The following is a 20,797-nucleotide window of genomic DNA, read 5'->3' as shown; positions in this document are numbered from 1 at the left end:
ATTGTTTATTTAGAGAGGTAACATTTTAAAAAAGCTTGAAGTTTTATTCAGGGAATAGTTTTAATAAAGACAACAAAGTGTAAATTTTATTTAAATGTGCTTAGAAATGCACAATAGATAAAGAATCTGTATTTGGAATCACGTCTATTGCACCTTCAGTATTTATTCATAAAGTCAAGTCATATGTATGCAAGCCAAAGAGCAAGTAAGTATACATTGCATTGTGGCACCTTACTTTACAGGCTGTGGAACAGCAGTATTATGGTCAACACAGAAATAATGACTACTAATTTCACTGCACTGTATATTGCCTTTAGTAATGCTGTGCATTATTCAGCTTTCCTTTCTGTCACCTCTATCATTCATCTCAGTAGCTAAAATAATGAAAGAAATAACATGCCAGAATAAAGGAAAGGCTAATCAGGATTTTACCATTTTTATGGCTGGTGTTATTTGGTCTTGGTAATGCGTATCAGCAGTCACACTTGCATTATGAGATCTCCAATGGCAATATTAAAAATAAAACACAAAAAGACAAATTAGGCACACAGAGCATATTTCATTTTTTCAGTGCTTTCTTTATGACATTGGGCATACTCACACTTCAATTATCTATTTAACATTATATTTTATGATAATAAATGTTGATTACACTACAGATTGTATTTTTAGTTATTGACAAGTAAAATATTTTATGACTTCTGGCTTACTTCTGGAATTATAAAAAATGACTGCCTGGATGAATGAATGTGAGTGCTGCTTAGTAGCAGTAATTTGCATCTGTACTACGTCTGCCAGCTCCATTCTCAGCCACCCACTCAGATTATTATTGCCAAGAGAGGCAATTGCCCAGACAGGGAAGTGTGAAGAGCTTGTTACCAGATAAAGGGGTTTAAGCACATAAATAGACAGACAAAGTCCTCTGATTTTGAGATTGGTGACTCTTCTTATCATACCATTTGAATTTCATATGATCATAACAAACAGTGCCAGCATGCCAGTTATTACATTCACTCATAAGTATGTCAGTAGAACAAGATTCAATTTTTATTTTTTTTCTCTTTGTAGAATATTTATGCCTAAAGTTCAATATGAAGTTTACTGTGAACTTCATGGAAAGTCACTCATATAAGAAAGGTGTAAAAAAATGAAGTTCGAGATATAGCAGATATGAAGTTCGATAATAGCATTAAATATGGCAGTGACAAAAGCAACTTCTGTAAAGAAAGCCTCACAAGCAATTTACTTATCTTAATCCAATTTGGACATCACTGACTCAAAAGAAAATGAAATGCCTATGCTCTTACAGTGAGAAAGGAATTGTCTGATCTCTGTACATCACTGTTAGCAGTTCCAAGCAAAAGACACTGAGAATGGCCATGAGATGGATAATAGTTGCAATTCAGAGGAGATTTTCTAGGTTGAGATTCTGGTAAAACTAAAGAAAATAACTGTGAGCAAAAATAATAACCTAGACTGCCACGGCACTAAGGAAAATGCAACTTGCTCTGGCCAAAACAGCTTTCTTGCTTTAAAACAAGCTCACTAGCCTCTTTTATGTAGCACTTTTTATGGAATTAAATACAAATTACCAGAGACTGGAGGCTTGCTGTGGTTATTTCATACCATACTAGAAATCAGTTTATGTATATGGGCTGATGAATCTTCCTTCTGGAGGAACTTTCAGGAAAAATCTCTGTAATTTCTCTCTGTTAACTAGAATATCCTTAGGGCTGTCTGTATTATGCCATGGGCCATACCAGTCCCCAAGCAGACAGCAGGCATGTGGGTTTTTCCCCTCTGGTCCAGTGCAGCTGACTGCTCAGCTGCATCAGAGCAACAGAAGCTGAATTTCAGTGATATGCCTGATGGAAAAGATTAAATACTTTTACACCTGAAATCCTCACTTAGTGTTCACAAAGGAATGATTTTTGTCTTTTCGGTACCAAAATGATGGTAGGCACATGCTTGCCTCTACAATGAACCACTCTGGGCATATTCTGTAATTTCGGGCAAGGGGAGCTGCAGTTCCCAGTTCTGGGAACCTCCCTCTGTTAAGGGTGGTTTATCTGGTTTTCAGATGTTCTTTATTGTTAAAAAAGAAATCTATGTATAAATTCCAAAGACTAAGGAACTGAATTTGTTCCTTTTTCAAGCCTCAGGGGACACTGTTGGTAAGAGTGACTTGAATTTTTGCATATCCACTGTTCCTACAGTTGCATAGGCAAATTAATTTGAAAAATCAATGCAATTTACTAAACATGAATAATATCAGCAACTCCAGTTGTGCACTAAATCAACTCCAGTTGTTCACTAAATACCACAGAATTTATATACATCTCACAGAAAACTGTGTTCACAATTTTTGAAGAGATGCCCAAAAACAACTTCAACGATTTTGCAGAATATTATTGCGGATATAAGAAAAACTTAATCTTTGTGATCAAGCTAATGCCACTAGTTCAGCAGAAGTTTATTTTGCTGTAATGAACACAATCTGTAGGGAAAGATCCTACAGAGTTCTGATAGGAAAAACAAGCTCTATCATGAGATGTTGCATTACCTCTAGGCACAACAAAAGATGATGCTGAATTTTAGATTCTTGTTCTTTGCCCTGGTCAGGTCTCACCTGGAGTACTGTGTCCAGCTCTGGGCTCCCCAGTACAAAAAAGACAGGGATCTCTTGGAAAGAGTCCAGCAGAGGGCCACAAATATGATATGGGACCTGGAGCATCTTCCCTATGAGGAAAGGCTGAGAGACCTGGGTCTGTTCAGCCTGGAGAAAAGAAGACTGAGAGGGGATCTTATCAGTGTTTACAAATACCTTAAGTGTGGGAGACAGAGGGATTTGGCCAACCTCTTTTCAGTGGTTTGTGGGGACAGGACAAAGGGCAATGGCCACAAAATGGATCACAGGAAGTTCCGCGCAAACATGCGAAAAAACTTCTTCACAGTGAGGGTAATGGAGCACTGGAATAGGCTGCCCAGGGAGGTTGTGGAGTCTCCTTCTCTGGAGGTATTCAAGGCCCGTCTGGATGCCTACCTGGGCAGCCTGCTCTAGGGAACCTGCTTTGGCAGGGGTTGGACCCGATGATCTCTTGAGGTCCCTTCCAACCCCTACTATTCTATGATTCTGTGATCCTGTGATTCTGTTCCTTTTGATTTTGCATGCAGAACTGTACTTTTAATGTTGGCTATAGCTGAACTTTGAAGTATTTGTTAGCTGAATAACTCCATTTATTTTTAAATCATAAGAAGGTATTGTTCAACATGATGAGCATAGTCACGGCTTCTGAGAATTGTGCCCATCATAAGAGCACAGCCAGTTTCCTTTGAGTTCTTAGGACAGGTTCAGCTCTCATTGTCTTGGTGACTGACATGATGCCATCAAAGCACATCATTCCTGTAGTAATATAGTATTATAAATATGCAAAGACATTCTTCAGAACAGGTAGTGATGAGATTAAGCATAGTCATGTTAAGTTGCTTGGCTTTTGATTCTTTTCCACTTTTTTTTCTGCTTTTTCCTGACAGCGTGGAAGGCAATTGTAAAGGTAAACAATCAAACTGAAGTGACAAGAGAAATCTCATTACAAGTAGAATTAATTGATTGCTTTCATACTTAGATGCAGATTTTCTGCTTTTCAACCATACAATGAATGGTTTTCACTGCTGTTAAAAAAAAAAAAAAAAAAAGTTTGCAGGGAGGTGGAATAGCTTTTTCATTAAGCTATAGTAGAAAGATCATGGATTCTCTTTAAAAGAAGCAGGAAAACATGTAGTGATGTTTCTTAAACACTTTGATTTCTTCAGTGAGGTACCTGAAAACAAGAAAAACTTTTTTTTCAAGAGAGAGTACAGTCTCAGGGCCTGCACTATTTCTTCAAAATCCCTGGTCTTAGATTATTTATATGAGTAGTAGTAGTATTTTTATTTGCACTAATTATATACCAATATACAATAAATATTCACTAAAGATTAATAGTATATGTAACTTGTCTTTGTATTTTGTAGAACTTTGGAACATTGTATGTGAGAAATCAAAATGGCAATGATTTAATGCAGATGGGACCCGAAGGAACATTTTTGTAGGAAAGCAGAACATTTAGGGACAGAGATAAAAGAAACATACTGGTGTTATAGAACTTTCATTAAGGGCTGCATTACCTAACTGCAGGTTGATGGAGCTTGCGGAGAATATGTGGGAAGAATTGACACCGTCCTTCTTCCCCTTCCACTTTGCCACAAGAACTCCCTACTGAGTGGAGAGAAAATACTGATCTGAGGGTACATTGTTATGATGTCCTTAATAGCAAGGGTGAGAATACATCAACAACTTTAATCATGGTCCAACAGCATGCACTTATCTGCAACATGACCTCACTTTTTCTTTATGTGTTTTTCAGAGATTAACTATATCAGAGTAGGTAAGATTGTATACAGCGAGATTTACCTTTAACAACTATACTTACAGTCAATATCAAAAATTAATTGGTATGAATAATGCTGTTAAAATAGAGCAAATGAAAGCCATGACCAGATTAATAACTGAAACAAGGCAAAGAAAATGAAAAAAAAAAAAAAACAAAAAAAACGTTGAAAAAGGGAGCAAGATGGCTTGGAAAAAAAATGGCAGGTATCAACCCTTGTAAGAATTTTATCATAAATCTTTCCTGTTTCATATGTAACTGTATGTTGGGAACATTCGAAGAAAGAAATGACTGAAACACAAAATTATCTAACAGACATGTGGATGCTCCAAAATTCTGAAATTAAGTTGAATTTATGTATTTAAGTCAGCACAAAAGAAGGGATTGAAGAGAAATCTTTAAAACATACAAGTATTTTAGTTTAAAATTTTTAAAAGCAAAATGCTCGTGTCTTTTTCTTTGTTTGTTTGTTTGTTTAGAAGAACTTTTGTATTTAAAAATTAGTCTTAGTGAAGAGATTTGAAAGAACCATATGACCTAAGAAAAATAGTGTTTTTATTTGCTTTAATAACATTTCCAGTTTTATGCAAAATAATATTCTTCACTGCTTTTCATTTTGTGAAAAAAAAAAAAAGAAAAAAAATATATATTTTTAGCCTGATTATTTTTTCCTGAAAAGTCATTATTAGTCACCTATAAGACAAATCTTGCAGGACAAACTATTTAAACTGAAAAGGTGCAGATTGTCTTTGCAGAAATCACAACTGCTTTTTAACCTATATAAAGTTGGGTTTGGAAATTAGTATAAGACCCGAAAGATAAAACTTAAATTGCTGTAGTATCACATGGGCTGTCATCCACTCAGGAAAGAAAATGTTAACTCATATTGCTTGAGTTAAATCTCCCAGATGCTGATATATACCTGTCACCTCAATTTAAAGCCTTACTGCTACTTGGATTGCTATTCATAGACTCATTTTGCGCTTCCGGTCTATGTCTATGTCCCTCCACCCCACATTGCGCAGCAGCCGCTCACAGCTCAGAACTCACTTGTTTGACTTAGTCCTTGATACCAAAGATTCCCATTTCTTTCCCATAAACCATGGCGAATTAGATAATAAACTTGCACTGCAGCTTTGAAAAATCACATAAACTGTTTTTTCCATGACTGTTTTGCCAACTACTGAATGAACTTTTAACTGCTTTCAAGTTTCATCTGTTATTTAAAATAGTTACTAAAGCAAGAAGGTTTTATCACAGAAGACTTAAGTGCACTAGAACTATCTACCTTTCGTGCTTTCCAAGGAAGCTCCACTGCCACTAGACAGCATCTTGTCCTTTAGGACAGGATTTCTCGCATGAGCTTGTCTTTTAAAAAACACAGGTGTTAAGACTTCATTGGCAACTGCAAAGAACTAAAGTCAACTGAAAAAGAACCTACATAGGTTCAGTGATAAATGTATTGGCTTTAGTTTTTTTTTGCTGTTGTTGTTGTTTTTTAACAGTCATATTGCATGAGTACCTTATCAAAGGCTGGGGAAATGTGGGAGAATTGCAGTGCACCCCGGCATGTTCAATGCAAATGCTAAGTGTCCTGACTGCACTCCTGCAACCTTTAAATATGTGCTTAAATATTGTACAGGGTTAAGTGCACATGTATATAATGTGACATAGTGCCCAACAACACTGTGGTTTGAATCACTATATATTTCTTCATCAGATCATTTCTTCATTAGATCATTTCTACCATGAGCATAATGTCCTAATATTGGAGAGTTAATTCTCTGATAGCATTCTCTCAACTTCGCTGGTTTTTCAATAAAGCTATATAAATAATGTTCAGGTAGCTAAAAAGAGAAGGAAAAAGTTGTGTTTTGTCTATAGGAGGTGATGATCTGAGCATTAGATTATATCCTTTCCTAATCCCTTTTCTTTATGGAAACATGAGAATGAAAATGTCTTCTTCAGTGTCCTGAGATTCAAAAACCTTTGAGTGTCACTGCCTGTTATGATCATTTAAGCTTATCCACTATAGTTAGGTATGTCATATTTCATTCCAAATGAGAGTGACACCTTTCTAAGCAAGAATAATTATGATGGACACTAGAAAGCTAAAAATAGAATTAAAATAAATAATAAAATAAAATAAAATAAAATAAAATAAAATAAAATAAAATAAAATAAAAATAAAATAAAATAGAATAATAAAATAAAATAAAATAAAATAAAATAAATAAAATAAAATAAAATAAAAATAAAATAAAATAAAATAAAATAAATAAAATAAAATAAAATAAAATAAATAAAATAAAATAAAATAAATCTAGTAGTCTATTGCACTACGTTTTATGCTGATGGCATTCCACTCATGTCAGTGGAGTTGCTTGCTCTAGTTCATGGCTATAGTAGTTCAGCCCAATGTGTCATAATGAGATTTCAGCTCTTGTAGTAAGGGATACAAATTTGAGTATTTCTTTAAAAATAACTATTTTGGTCCTTTAAAACAGAAACTGCAAGTTTACTTCCAGCCTGTTGGGAGTTTTGATCTGGACTTTATGCAAAGTCCCTGCAATGTTTGTTTCTTAGGTAAGATGTTTCTGTTTCATTGAATTACTCATTTATCATCTTTAGCCATAAAATCTCTAAGGGAAAGATAGAACAATGCATGACATTGGATTTAGAAAACTGGCTCACATCCAGAAGCATCAATAGATAGTTTTAAATCACTAAATGGTGCTCAGCCAATTAATCTTTTTCTGTTAGGTTTTCCTTTGCTATGTGTAAAAGTATTATTGACTTTGGATTGTTATCTCTGCAACCATTGTACCTTAGAGTTTACAGCCATCTTACCCCACAAGAGGTTTATATCCAAGAGCAGTTTATAACCAATGCTCAGCATGCATTCAAGATATGAGCAGAAGTAACAGCAACTCACTGCTTCTGCTGCAGCACATTTTTTCCTTCTGTAAATCTCTCTACCTTCCTGATACTGACTGCTGTGAAGCTATAAGGACTGTAACAATGAGCAGCAAAGAAAGATACAAGCAAAAACAAACAAACAAAACAAAACAAAACAACAACAACAAAGAAAAACAGAGCACCCCATATTTTGAAACTGGAATATTTCAAGTGCTCATCTGCAAAAGGATGTTAATCCTTTAAAGTCTACTTTAATCCACATTCTCTCAGCTTTTCTTTTAAGTGAGCATGTCAAAAGGTACGAAAGGTTTTCAAACTCTAAAAGTAGGTTTTAGCTGAACAAAACAAACAAACAAACAGACAAAAAATCCAAAGAATATACTTTCTACTTATACAGAGAAAATGAAAATCTGTTGGCAGTCACAGATTAAAAGTAGAGACTGTCATTATCACTGCTTCCTCCAGTGTTACTCAAGTCATAACAACTGGTTGCTCAACCACCACAGTTTCTTTGGAAAATATCTGTGTATCACCTCCGGTGTGAAACTCCCTTTAGGGGATGGAATTCAGGGTCACAGAACAGATCACAAACAATATTTCTTAGAATATATTTTATTCATAAAGCTGTTTCTACTAATAGCAGATAACTATTCTAACAGCACATTCACTTATTTACTCTCACATTTGATTTGCACACTCACTCACAATTACCGGGTTAAAACAATGCTTGTGAGGCCAACTCTGACTATGTACTCTGAAAGAGAAGGGCCATACTAGCAGACCAATTCCCCTCAGAGGGTCCTTTATTTCATAAAATGTATGCATAATCCCATAGCTTTCATGTGCATATAGCAGCTGTCTTAGATGCAGAGTTACACAATGCTAGCTGGTACTTACTCTTGGTATTCTCAGACTGTATGTTCTGGTAGGTTTGTGGAAACTGAACTGAACATCTAAAGTTGTTGACATACCCAGTTTTTTTTATAAAATGTTTTGGTATTATATAAAAAAAACTTATGTTTCTTTGTACAAGGAAAATTGGAATGCAAGATTTGCTTTAAATTGGAAAGATGACAGAAAAATAGAGATTACTATGTATTCCTAACCTTGACACGTGATGATTATTGATGAAAAAGTAAAGTTCATACATTGGTTACTCATTTAAATACTCAAAATTTTTGTAATTTAATTTTAAAATTGTTGTATTTAATTCTTTTGACTCCTAATGAAAATCTATATGATCTCCTCTAAGTGTCCCAGAGGTGCATTTCCTGTACTTACTGAAGCCAGCGGTAGTGAGAGGAATAAACCATTCTTAGTATTTTGCTGACTGAGAGAATGAAAATCAACTGCAAACTCAAAATACATTAATTCTAAGACTGAAGTCCGATCTAAAGAGTGAGATGTTAGGATGGTTGCAGAGATTCAGCCATCTATATTAACTTAAATATTTCCTGCTAACTTGATTTATTGAGTGCAGTGATACTTCCATGTAATTAGTGATGGCATTTTCAAAATGGAATAACCAAGAGGGCAATTTAACCTTGTGTTAAAAATTACAGACTGTAAGGCTGATAGTTAAGAAAATTACATTGTCCTCACAAAAGAATTACATCTGACTTTGAACAGATGCTGAAAAATCCAAGTTTTATTACTGGTGCAACACAGTGGTGATATAAAAAGACTTCATCTCCTCCCTTGCATCTAATGTTTAAACAGACTTACAGTTATAACTATGACAGGATATTTGTGAGAATTATATTGCTGTTTTCAAAAAGGTAGGACACATTCTTCTCTTTCTGCTAAATTAGACTACTTCCAAGGAAGGGGCAAAGTGTTAAGATAGTGCTTCAGACTTATTCTGTCTGTTTTGAATTAAAAGTGATGAAGGTCCACAAAACATTAAAGGAGACAAAACATAATAAGTAGCAAAAGAGAGGAATGTGGGAATGGTAGAGATAGTCTCTAGTGAAAATAATACATACTATTCATAGCAGCAAAAGGCTACGTGCTTTCTGTTTTGCCAACTTGTACACTTTTAATAGTTTTTTGACCGGAAAACAGATGTTTTTTGTTTGTGGATTGTCATACTTTTTTTTTCCCTTTTTAATACAGCATAGAAGGTGTATACACCTGCCATGTACACATATATTATGTATTAGAAACAAGCTGCCCAGTAACTCAGCTCTGATGTTCCTCTGTCAGTAGTGGTGTTGATTTGATATCTAAAAGTCAGAGATGACATTCAGATCTGTGCCAAATTCTTCTTGACTTCAAGTCATTCTGAATTTTTGGGCTGGAGAATAAATGGTGCTTGCTGGTGCAATTTAGTTTTCGCTATTGAGCCTGCAGGTTGTCTGGGACCAGCTGGGACTTCCCCATTTCCCACAGATGGCAGAATTTTCAAACCTGAATGTCTAGTCAGTGTGAGGCCTGACGCTGACATCAATGCCTTTGCAGCAGGCAATAAGTTTAAATTATAAATAATAATTAAAAGAAGAAGAAGAAGAAGAAGAAGAAGAAGAAGAAGAAGAAGAAGAAGAAGAAGAAGAAGAAGAAAACTATAAGTAAATGAACTCGATAGCTTACAGCAATTTGAGGGACTGTAGATCTCTTCACAGTGATGGTTTTTCCCATCCACACTTTCTCAGAACAGTGATTTATATTCCAAAGAATTTTATTTATCTGCATGAGGCTTCATAAAGACCAGGTTTGATCTTGCTGAGTTTTTGTTTTATGATTATTGTTCTTGCTGTTTTACATATAGATAAATGCAAAAAGAAATGCTTTGAATTATTTGCAGCAATTATGTTAAATCCCAGTTTTCCATGCATAATGTTATCTGTGCTCTTGAGGACCATGATAAATACTTTTAATATATTTGAATGGGTTACTGTTACAAGGAATTTTGCATTGCACAATAGAGGCAGCATTGCAGTAAATTAAATTACAGTGCACACAATTAAATAGAATAATGAAAAAAATCAGACTTGGAGCAACAGCTCTTCAGAGTCCTCTGAAATTTGATTCCGTGATAAACATAATAGGAGAAGATGGTGAGTGGAATTTAGATAGCTAAGCTAGATATTATTTTGTTTGTAACATCTCCATCAGGGATTAATGTTCTCTTATTCATAGACATTGATTAGTCTCTAGATTATTTTTCTGATTGATTCCTGTTGTACTGTAGCATTCCTTCTTTGTTTATCTACCCAGCATCAATATAACTTTATAGCTCTAACTTCATCATGGAACAGTTGTTATGCAATCTGCAATAATTTGTGGGTTCTCAATAACGGTTTTAAGAAGATCTGCACACTTACGTTCAGCTGGTAGCCATATATTACTAAAAAAAAAAAAAAAAAACAAAAAACTTCCTTTCATCATTTCTGAAAAAGAACATTATAAATTTCACATATTCTCTGACAACAGATCATTTCGAGAACACTTGAAAATGAGACACATCTCTGTTTTATCAAACAGTTAAAGTAAGGCGTGTGTGCAGCTCTGGGCAGTCATTGATTTGAATATGCAATGAAAACAAAAATATGATATTAAGATCATAGATGGTATTATTGCTTTTTAAAAATTTTTATTTTTGTTATCTTTTTTGGAGATGAAGATAGATTGAATCCAGCAGAGATGTGGTATTTGAAGTCACAAGGAATCTAGATTTAATTCCTATCCTTCTGTGGCGCTGGGAAAGTAACATTATTTCCTATGGTCTTATTAGTTTTCCTACAGTAGAGGATAATAATACTTGCCCATCCACTTTAGAGGTTGCTATAGAGCTACAGAGCTATCCATTGATAATTATAAGTCTCTTTACAAAAGCTTCATTTTATTGAATTAAATACCTCCAATACAACTGCAGAATACCTCCAACTCCTAAGGAAATTTGTGGTTGTTTTCAAGGCTTTCAGGTTCTTTTTCAAACACTATTTACTGGTAGGATATTTAACTATTTATGAAGTTAGCCATTCCACTGGTTAAAATTAGAATAACCCCACTTAAAATCTGAACAGAAAAAAAAAATAAATCACTGTTACAAAATTTTTGTAGGAGGTAAGATGGTGGTTAGAATGTGCATACAAGGTCTTACCCAGGTTCACCACGCGTATTGGGTTTATGTGGCAAGGTTTTAGAAGCAGGGTGGCTGCAGGGGTGGCCTCTGTGAGCGGAGTTACCCTGTGGCCTGTGGAGAGGCCCCTGGTGGAGCAGGCTGTCCCCCTGCAGCCCACGGGTCCCACACGGAGCAGATCTCCACGCTGCAGCCCGTGGAGGAGCCCCCGGTGGAGCAGGTGGATGTGGCCTGGAGGAGGCTGCGGCCCATGGAGAGCCCCCGCAGGAGCAGGCCCCGGGCCGGAGCTGCAGCCCGTGGAGAGGAGCCCACGCAGGAGCAGGGGGTCTGGGGGGAGCTGCCACCCATGGGGGACCCATGCTGGGAGCAGTTTGCTCCTGATTGACCCCGTGGTGGACCCCATGTGGAGCAGGGGCAGAGTGTGACTGTGAAGGAGCTGCGGAAATGAAGCGTTAGGGACTGACTGCAGCCCCCATTCCCCATTTCCCTGCACCACTCGTGGGGAGGAGGTAGAAGAGGGTGGAAGGAGGGAAGGTGTTTCTGGTTAGCTTTTAGTCTGTTAGTAACAGGCAAGAAATTGCATTAATCTTCCTGTGCTCTTTATTTTACCCGTGATGATAACTGTTGAATGATCCCCCTGTCCTTACGTCAGCCCTTGAGTCCTTTCCCTTGTATTTTCTTCCCCTTTCATTTTGAGGAGGGGGAGCAAAGAGAGTGGTTGTGGTGGACTTTGGCTGCAAGCCGGGTAAAAGCACCACCATGATTTATCACCTTTTGCCTTTCACACAAACCAAAAAGTTTCTTTGAAAGCATATCTTTAGAAGTAACCCTGGCTGTTCACATCGGACCCTGATCTCGTAAACCACATTTTGAAGACAATAACATATATATTTTTAGCCTAGGGATGTGTCAGTGCTTTGCTGAATTTAGGCCTTACTGGCAATTCTTCCCTTCCTGTGTTTACAGACCCTTGCTGTGAAAGTAAAAGGCTGCTTGATGTTTATTCTTTGTTGCTCAAGCAGATTAATGATTTACGGGATATCTATAAACTTTGAAGAATTCATTTAAGAGTCATTTTTGAAGTAGAGAAAAAACTAACAACAGCAAAGCTGTTTTTCTGTCCAACTATAGGTCCCATTTCGTCTTCTGGTACATTAAAGAAGTCTGTTACCACATGCTTTTTATTTGACAGGAGGGGGAAAGTAAAAAGATGTTTCCTTTGTATTATGTTTTTAATTCTTCTCCAGAGGTTAGTTTAGAGGGTACGAAGATAGAAGGAATGGCCAGCAAGCCTTCTTTCCTTAATTAAAAACATAATTAAACATGTAAAAAAATCTCTTCAACTCTAGGGTAACACTGATATTGAGTCTCTGGCTATTAACAGGTTTGATCCATAGGTCCATTTGTAAGTTCAAAAATAATGAACATTTCTTTAAATTGATGTAGCATATAGTACTATAGTCCTGAATAGTTTGCCAATTTTTTTTTTCTTTAAAAAGGAATACAAAACCAGCTACCCCAAATGCCAGCCTAGCAATTCTTTGTTACTTACATTGTTGTGTGAGTTGCACGGAAATTGTCTTATGGAAGAGTTTTGCAGATTACAGTTGATTGGGGCACCCCATAGGTAATGCACAACATGCGTGCACATTCAGAGTGTATCTAAGCACCCAAAAACTGTAAAGCAGCTCTTTGAGATTCTGTGAGATGTTGAGATTCTGTGAGAGGTAATATAAACTTCTGCATGTTGAAGTAAAATTAAAATTTCTCTTTAACACATGTTCATATCTTTTTCAAATTTTATTTGGTACTGTGTATAGAAACTCATACCAGCTGAAGGGTGCCTACAAAATTACCTAGCATACCAGATATATAGTGATATTCTAAAAATCTTCTCCAAAATCATGAGGAATCCCAAATCCCACCCATATGCTGTCCAAACATTCAGCAAATGTTGATATTCTCAATTTTATGGGACATGCATATTCATTGGAATAAGACTTGTAAAAATACTGCTGGTGTCTTATGTCTATAGGCCTGTCAGTCTGACTTCGGTGCCGGGAAATCTCATGGAGCAGATTATCTTGAGTGTCATCACATGACACTTGCAGGGCAACCAGGCGATCAGGCCCAGCCAGCAAGGGTTTATGAAAGGCAGGTCCTGCTTTACGAAGCTGATCTCCATCTATGACTAAGCTTAGTGGGCAAGGGAAAGGCTGTGGGTGTTGTCTACTTTGACTTTAGTAAGGCTTTTGACACCGTTTCCCACAGCATTCTCCTGAAGAAACTGGCTGCTCATGGCTTCATTGTGTTAAAAATTGGCTGGGTAGCCAGGCCCAAAGAGTCGTGGTTAATGGAGTTAAATCCGGTTGGAAGCCAGTCACTAGTGGAGTCCCACAGGGCTCAGTATTAGGGCCAGTTCTCTTCAGTATCTTTATCAATGATCTGGATGAGGGGATCAAGTGCACCCTCCGTAAGTTTGCAGATGACACCAAGCTAGGTGCATGTGTTGATCTGCTCGAGGGTAGGAAGGCTCTGCAGGAGGATCTGGATAGGCTGGACCAGTGGGCTGAGGCCAATTGTATGAAGTTCAACAAGGCCAAGTGCTGGGTGCTGCACTTGGAGCACAACAACCCCAAGCAGTGCTACAGGCTGGGATATGAGTTGTTGGAAAGCTGCCTGGCAGAGAAGGACCTGGGAGTATTGGCTGATAGTTGGCTGAATATGAACCAGCAGTGTGCTCAGGTGGCCAAGAAGGCCAACAGCATCCTGGTTTGTATCAGAAACAGTGTGGCCAGCAGGTCTAGGGAGGTGATTGTCCCCCTGTACTTGGCTCTGGTGAGGCCGCACCTCGAGTACTGTGTTCAGTTTTGGGCCCCTCATTACAGGAAGGACATTGAGGTGCTAGAGTGTGTCAAAAGAAAGGCAATGAAGCTAGTGAGGGGTCTGGAGAATAAGTTTTATGAGGAGCGGCTGAGGGAGATGGGGTTGTTTAGCCTGGAGAAGAGGAGGCTCAGAGGCGACCTTATCGCTCTCTAGAGGTACCTACAGGATGCTGTAGTGAGGTGGGGATTGGTCTATTCTCCCACATGCCCAGTGATAGGATGAGGGGAAATGGGCTAAAGTTGCGCAAAGGGAGGTTTAGGTTGGATATTAGGAAGAACTTCTTTACTGAAAGGGTTGTTAGGCATTGGAATGGGCTGCCCAGGGAAGTGGTTGAGTCACCATCCCTGGAGGTCTTTAAAAGATGTTTACATGTAGATCTTAGTGATATGTTTTAGCGGAGGACTTGTTAGTGTTAGGTCATGGCTTGGGCTAGGTGATACTGGAGTCTCTTCCAAGCTAAATGATTCTGTGACTCTGTGTGATTATTTATCAAGTATGTCTGTGAAACATCACTATACTGTCTTCTGCATTAAATTTGAAATAATTTAGAGAATAGAGTTACCAAATTCTATGTTTTTTGTTTGTTTGTTTGTTTGTTTTTAATGAGATTCACATAGAGTAACTGCTAATTTTCTTTCTTCAGGGTTTATCAATTTTGACTTTCCTGATTAGCCTACCACCACATACATACAATATGTATTATCATTATTTATTGATGTGTACCAGGATGAAGTAATTTTGAAGCAAATTCATCATTAAATGAAAATCTTTACACTCATTACATTGAAGTATATCACTATTAAGAAGTGCTAGAATAGTTCAGAAGTCTATCCACAAATATATTTAAACAGTTCACACGTGACTGGGAACTCATATCCAGTACTTCAAGTATAGTGAATAAAGTGTTATTCATCATCAGGATTATACGGAATATTGGCCTAATACATATACTGAAATATATTTCAAATGTTACTTGGCAATTTATTCGTGAGGAGGGTAGCCTAGAATCATAAATAAATAAAAAGATTTTACATATGTTACTTTAAAATGAAGCAATAAACCATTCTGTGTAAAGTTAGTTTCTTTTGCTCAGTTGGGCTTCGATGTGAAATGGCTTGAGATAGATCATACACCTGGTTATTTATTTTTTGGACTTTTGTTTCCAAACTGATCTTCTCCATAGATGAACTATAAAATTTTCTTGAATTATGTAGCAATAAGGGCAAATTTTTACATTCTGTATTATACTATTTGTAGTATCTACATACAATACAATACAACACTGAAATCTGGAGTTGTCGTAGCACACTGAGTTATTAACTTACCTAGCATTATTTCCTGACTCTGGAAATAGTATTCAGTGTTTTAGAAAATGATGAGAGTAGAAATAGGGGCAAATAATATTCCTAGGTAATTGAAAAAGGTAATATGCTTGAGGGGAGAATTCCTTCCTATCATGCATAAGTTATCACCTTATACCATGAAATACAAGATCAAATGACCCTTCATAATACATTAGCTAGCACGGAAGCATATGTTATTCTTTCCCATTCAGCATGCCTAATTAAATTTTGCTAAGCTATTGGTGCAAAGAATTCTTGTTGCCTTGTATCAAAAAATGTCATTAGAAAAAAAAATCCTTTGTGTCTTTGAAATAGGTTACATACACTGCACTGAAAGTACGGCAGGAATATTGCAGGCAAATGTTAGAAAAGATACCTGATAACAAAAAGAAAATCTAAGAAAGAGTATGTTTAGATAGGAGTTGCAACAAAGCTCTGACAGGTTATACCAGTCTAAGTGGTCTTTAGTTTGATTTCTTTCTTTCATTTTCTGTAAGTTGAAGAAAAGGGTTTATAGACTTCAAGGACTGTCATTGCTTTAAGACTCAAATATAATGGGGCATGAAAAATTGGGAGTTCTACCATGTACCATGATATATTTGCGATAGTTTGTTCCTTTATTTCTGTGAATGATTCGTGATGTATGCTCTCATTTTAATTTTAAATATGGAGAAGTCATTCATTATATGTTGAATAGGCCACAGTTGAGTATCATTAAGAAGATGAATGTGCTTCTGGACTGATAGGAGCGTATCTGAGTGATTTGAAATGTTAGAAATTATCCTGTCAGCTTTTGGCATCTCATGGGATAAAAACAAAAATGCTGAGAATACACATAAAGTGATAATTTTATGTTGTTTATTTTTTTCTACTTTGTTTAGGTATCTTTGTTGTTAGGATTGCTGCAGTCATTAGTTGGGAGCTTCTTGTAGATATTTATGTTTTTTTTTTCTTTTCTTTTTTTTTTTTTTGATGTAGGATTTTATTTCTGTCTTATTTATGACTCTTTATTTTATTTTATTTTATTTTATTTTATTTTATTTTTTTCAGACCAGGGAAGTCATGTTTTTAAATCAGGACAACTTTTAACAGCTTGGATGTTTTATTCTTTCTGTACCTGCACAGCCTCCAGTGTGGGCTTAACCTGGAGACACTGAATTCTGCAAGAGTTACATGTATCTCTGAAGTCTGAGGAAGCTCAAGCATAAAAGTAGGGGAAACTTCACTTGGTTCTATGTATTCCTAATCATGTTCACCCACGGGTGAACTGCTTTGTGCCCTTTCTCTAGGAGGGGCTATGAGACTGGCTACAGCCAAGTCTTGTCCTTGAGTTTGCTAACCTCCATGATTGGGTGGTGAGAGTACTACTTTGCTGTACATGACATCAGATTTTGGTAGGAATGAGCTCAAGCTACTTTTTTGTCCTGGCAACAATTATTTAACATCAATTCAGGGCATAATTAAATATTAAATGCAGACTTAATTTGAGCAGGTATAATATCTGGTCTTGCAACATCCAATCAGAATGTTTATGTATATCCTAAAAGATAGTAGAATAGAAAAGAGAGAAGGAGAGAGAGAGAGAGAGAGAGAGAGAGAGAGAGAGAGAGAGAGAGAGAAAGAAAGAAAGAAAGAAAGAAAGAAAGAAAGAACAGTAAGATTTTATTTATTTTAATCAGACATTAAGATCTAAGTTACGAAGGTGGATAAGAAAACTAGTAAACTAGTTCCAAAGTACTAGATTGTTGTTTATAGTTTACTGAATTTTAACCTAAAAATAGAAAAGCTACTTACCTGTTATATTAATGTGTAAAAGGACATAATAAATATTATATCACTGTTATTACATCAATATATTTTAATATCTTACATTTTACATAGTGAAATATATTCTAATTGTGTCAGTAGCCTTTATTTCAGTTATTTCAAATTCTTGTGAAGATTAATTTAATTGCAAAAGTGTTTGGAGTGTTCTTTTTAAGCATTTCATCAGTATGTTTCTGGCATGGTTCAGGCAAACAGCCTTTAAATACTGTGTTTCAATTCAGTTTTGACAAAGATAAGAAAGACATATCAAGCACCTTTTGTAAAAATGACAGTGCCAAGTATTTTGTGCAATATATTATAAAAAGAACACTAAAATACAAAGTGACATTTTTCTAGAGGATAAGCAGACTGTAATATAGTGTAAATTATTCTGCAGAACAGCGTATAATTATCTTTTGAATTTGTAGGTAAACTCAGAAACCAGAAGTGTTCCTGAAAATAGAAAATAATGAGCTTCTTAATAACATAATTCTTATCTAAAGATCAACTTTCAAAAGAACTATCATGATCACCAGATTTAGCCATAATAAAAAGATTTGATTAATATAGATACAATGTTATCTCTGACATGATGCAACAGAGAAAATACGTTGAAAAAATAAAATAAAATAAAGCCCTCTGGTAGTGTTAAGCCAGCAAACGCATCTGGATTTCATTCAAGAAGAAAGCTGTCTACTAGAGATTGAATAATGGGGAAAAATACAAATCCTTCTACTTGCCAAGACCACACAAGCCTTGACAATATTTTTTGAACCAGGTTCCTGCTCTGTGTTCCCCAGTCCATCTTCTGCACTCCCACTAATTACAGAAAATTGTGCCTATGTCATCTACATCCATGTTGTGAGTATATGCAGCTCCCTATTCAAATGCATAAATGTGAACTATGAGGAAACAAAGTGCCTAGACTCCTGTTAGAATCAGCGGAGATGTAATGAACACCATCATCAGAGTGCAGAGGTCTCTCCAGCTGGCTAACTCCAGATGTCTTATCTTAGGCAAGCTGAAGAATTCTCTGGATGCCTTGAACACTGTTGATTGTTGATTCACTTAAGCATTGGTGTCTGGTGCCATTTAAGATGTATTCCACCTGCCCAGTACTGTGTACTTGGACCTTAGCACAAACTTCCCACACACCCCTTATGCTTGAGAAAAGTCAGATAGGCACTGGTATATTTTGCATGCCTCATTCTGCATGGATACTCAGCTGTTGCATGGAATACAACTTTTGACACATGGGTATGGTTGTGGAGCAAGTATTTCTTCAAAACTGAGAAGGTTTAATGTTACTTGTGTAATTGCTCCTAATTTTTCGATTCTTCTTCATTTCCTCTTGCTAGTTTTCATTTTATTTTTTGCCTGGTTACTCTTTCTTGGTCATATGTTTATTCTATATAATTTTCTGATTCAGAAGCAGTTTAGCTGGAACATAGTGTGGAAATTCTAAGTCTTTCTTACACCTCTGATATCTGATGAATGCCAGCTTCATCACCTGTGGATGTTTAAATCCAGTTGCTTTATTATCTGGTTCTGTAATTTCTCAGTATTTGCAGTTCCCATTTTTGCTGTGTGTGGTCTCCTGTGCCATACTGCAGGCAAATTCCACACAAGTTAGTTCTGGAAATTTCTAAGTTCTTATAAAATTTTTCATTCATTTATTTTTGCCTAAATGGAAAAGTGGGCAAAAGCTATCAAAGAATACCCTGCAGTGCTGTAGTCAGGAGAATCATGATACATGTATGGGAGTATAGTTGATAAACTGTTCTTGTGAGTTAAACATGCTTCTGCTTTAGTTTGAAAACTCTTCTCATCAAGCAAGCATTAGATATTATACTATCTTTCTGGTCTGCATGGTACAGATAAAATCATTATATTTTTTCTAGTAAGTCAGGGCATTCATCTGAGTAATAATCCTTATTGGGAGGAGAGGAGATTTTTAACATCTGTTGGTATATATCGAGATATATTTCTGTCTAAGGACAAGCTTCATGCCACGATATCCAGCATTTATATTACAAGCCATATCATAGCCTTAATTAACCATGTTGCCAGTTCTTCAGTATACACTCGTTGAGCATCAGGGTCAAACAGAACCATCGCAGTGTGAACTGGAAGGCACAGCAGGTTTGGCATATGGACAACCGTGATGGAAAGCCATAGGAAAAGCTTTTAACCCTCCTCTTCTGGCAATCTGAAATGTTGCAATAAAGGGTTAACTGCCGAGAAGGCTTCTTTTAAACCGCTGGCTCATTTAGGTTAGAAGATACTGTTCTTTGTTTTCCCACTGCTCATCATTTTTTTTTCTATGCAGTAATGCAAATCTTCCAGGTGAACTTTAGTGCTGTCATCCCCATCCACAGAAGATCTGACAGGCTCATTGATCAGTCCATTAGAATGCTGCACCTGCCTTATCACTTAGCTTGCACTTTCTGTAATGTTTCACACTGGGTCAATTTTACAGTCCTCAAGAACAAAAATAAAATACAAGTTAGGAGAACTAGGGGTTCATGAGTCTAGAAGTGAGTATACTAATACTTGCATGGTATAAAAAGAGAGGTTTACCTGTTAAAAGTAACTATCTATAGCTTAAAAATAAGTCAAGAAAAATTAATGATTGTAAGCCATGTTCACCTCATTTTCAGAAGGCCAGTGGCACACCAGCAAGGTCAAGAGAAACTCAGTGTTTTGAGGTCTCCCTTGGCATCTGGATTTAGAGAACCAGGAGACAAGGCAGGGTGCTGGGGAAAGACAGATCTGATATTAAATTTAAACAGTGAATCAGGGAAGGAGAGGGGGGGAGAATAAATTAATCATTCTTATGATTTATCCCTTTTTATTAGCTTTTTTACTATTCCAACAATCAAGTTTTGCTAGGAAATTTTGGAATCACATCCATAAATAATTTTGCAATTCCACTTTTGCTAAATTCCTTGTGCCTAATATGCTCATCCTCTCAGGGAACTCAAATGACATTGCGGTCAATAAACATCAAGAAAATTCAACTCGCTGGCTGATTTCATGTAAAAAGCATTGACATCAAAACATCTGCTGTGAGATATTTCGGGAGGAAGAAGCCAGGGTCAAAATTCAGTAAATTAAATACTCATTGCAGATTATTTACACAGCTGTATTTCATGCCCATATATTAGAGACTTTTCAAACCAAAAACCTGTGCTGTTGTTGCCAGCATATGTGCAACTTAATATAAGTGATAAGGTCCAATGTTGTTTTTCTTTTACTTTGGACAAGGCTAGTAATATTTTCCTCTTCTCCAGAATGCTCCCAGAAGACTGACAGGTGTCAGGCTGCCCTCT

General features: G+C 36.4%; 1 protein-coding gene across 4 annotated transcripts in view; it reads left to right on the top strand.

Annotated features, from left to right (window-relative positions):
* The window catches only part of KHDRBS2 (KH RNA binding domain containing, signal transduction associated 2), a 381,101-nt gene that overhangs the window by 123,888 nt on the left and 236,416 nt on the right, over nucleotides 1–20,797 (top strand). The window lies entirely within an intron of this gene.

The sequence above is a fragment of the Anser anser genome (assembly GCF_964211835.1).
Source record: "Anser anser genome assembly, chromosome: 3".
NCBI classification, from domain to species: Eukaryota; Metazoa; Chordata; class Aves; order Anseriformes; family Anatidae; genus Anser; species Anser anser.
This window is presented reverse-complemented; position numbering and strand designations above follow the sequence as displayed.